The sequence below is a fragment of the Lolium rigidum genome, chromosome 5 (genome assembly GCF_022539505.1).
Source record: "Lolium rigidum isolate FL_2022 chromosome 5, APGP_CSIRO_Lrig_0.1, whole genome shotgun sequence".
NCBI classification, from domain to species: Eukaryota; Viridiplantae; Streptophyta; class Magnoliopsida; order Poales; family Poaceae; genus Lolium; species Lolium rigidum.
Genome location: NC_061512.1, coordinates 173,160,193 through 173,162,721, shown reverse-complemented (window position 1 = coordinate 173,162,721; position 2,529 = coordinate 173,160,193).

Here is a 2,529-nt window from a genome sequence, read left to right as displayed (position 1 = left end):
GCTAAAATGCCATAAGGCAAATGATTTGAATTCCACTTATTTGTGGAACCGCAATTTAGGTCATATTAGAAAGGAACGCATGAAGGAACTCCATGCAAATGGATTTTTGGAGTCATTCGATTTTTGAATTGTTTGGCGCTTGCAAATCTTTTCTAAAGAGAATGACTGAAATACCGTTCATAGGCCAAGAGTTGAACGGTCAACTAACTTAGTGGAAAAATACATGATGATGTATGTGGTTCACTGGGCATAGTTGTGTGCGGGAGATTCTTCTACTTCATGAAAACTTCCAACAATGAATTGAGTATATATATGTGGATATATTCGATAAGGAAGAAGTTTGAAACATTTGAATAGATTCAAATAAATTTCAGCATGAGGTGGAAATCATCGTAATAGAAAAGTCAAATATCTATGATTGGATCATAGCAGTGGAAATATTTGAATTACGAGTTTTAGCGAACATCTAAGAGAGTTATGAAATTGTTCTACAACTCACGTTTCTTGGAGTATCATAGTGATGATGGAGTATCCGAGAGATGTATCCAAACCTTGTTGGGTCAATGATGAGATAAAATATTGATGCTATTATATTTTTGTTGATTATGCTTTAGTGACTACCGCTTTTACACTAAATAGAGCATCATCATGATCCGTTGAAATGACACCATACGAGTTATGGCATGGGTATGAACCCTAATAGTCCTTTCTTAAATTTTTGAATGCATAGCATAAAGTAAATAAGTTTACAACCAAAATCGGATGAATGTCTTTGTTGGTTATCCCACGGAATTGATTGGCAATTCTTTCCACTATGGAGACAAAGACAAAAGTGTTTGTCGATGTTTCTTACTTATTTCCAAGAAATTGTTTTTAGTGAAGTATTTGAGTGGGAGGACAATAAAACTTGATAAGGTTTATGAACCTGAGCATAATGATCAGAGTAGCGCAGCATCGGAATTGGTTCCGGAAGCGGCCACGACGATCATGGCTCCCATGTCTACAAAATGTTATAGTCATGGAGATCGAAGTACTTATTGAACATTGTAGGTATGGTTTACTTTGTGATCAAATAAATGATTTGTGAACAAAGAATTGTTTTTGAACAATGATAAACCAACTACATACAAAGAAGTTATGATGGGCCCTGACTCCGTTAAAATGGCTATACGTCATGAAATCCAAGATAGATGAATACTTTTTGAAAGTAAACGGATCTATAAAATTGATGGACTTAGATGGAATATCCTTGAATAAGCTCGACTTGTCGAAAAGTTGTTTACGACAAAGTTCAAAGAGTTGACTACGATAAGATTAGATCTTCTGTAGCAATGCTTATAGTCTATGTGGATTATTCTAGTAATCGCTACATATTTCTTTCATGACATATGATAGTAGGATGGCAAAATACATTACTTCACAGAAGTGTGTATTAAAGGTGTATACAAGATACAACCAATTGTTTTGCTAGTCCGTGGAATACTAGATAGGTAAACGAACTTCAATTGGATGAAGTGAATATCACAGAGTTGGAATCTTCACCGGATGAAATAGTCAAAGAGTTTTTGATTTCATCAGAAACGATGAAGAGGCTTGCATTTGCAAGAAATTAAGTGGGAGCGCTGAGACATATTTATAATACTTTATGTAGATACATATAGTTGGTTATAAATGATGTAATTATATACTTGATTATAAAAGGTTTCATTGAGAATTAACTTAAATGAAAGGATATGGACTGAAACATATTTAGTGTCAAGATCTATGAAGATAGATTGAAACACATAATAAGTTTAAGTCAAAGTACATAGAAAGGATATTGAAGTAGTTCAATATAGAAATATTAAGAAAATGTTCTTGTCATGTGAAGTTTTAACAAAACTTGAGTGTATCGACACTCAAATGAGTAAAAACACATGAGTGATTTAGATCACAATTAATATGTACACAATCAGATGTCCTGTGCTCTAAAATGTTAGGAGCATATACCGAGAATGATTCATGTGATAATCATTGGACAAACAGTAAGAATATCCTGTGTACTTTAGAAGAACCAAGGATATATAAATAGTTTTGTATGGAGAAATGACAAACAAATCGCTGTAAGGTGTTGCACCGATATTGGTTTTGTCACATATAAAAATAAAATTTCAATCTCAAAAATTAGGCTAAGTGTTGTTTAAAAGGTAGCACAATGCTAGATTTAGAAGAGTTCTAAATGTTGTGACGGATTCTACAAACGAAGGCAGAATATGTCGTTGTTTTGACAATGATCGAGGATGTTAAGTCAAGAGGTTCTTTGAGAACTTGGTGTAGTTCCGATAGTGTCGAGAACTTTGAAACTATATTGTGTATGACAATATTAGTGACATATTTCAGACCGCGGAATTAAGGTTCCACCGAGAAGACCAAACATATTTAATGCCGACTCATTTGGAAAATGAGTGATGCGTGAAGACGCAAATGAATTGCAAAATATATACGTTTCGAGTGTGTCGGAACCGTTGACTAAAGCTCTCCCTAGGGCAA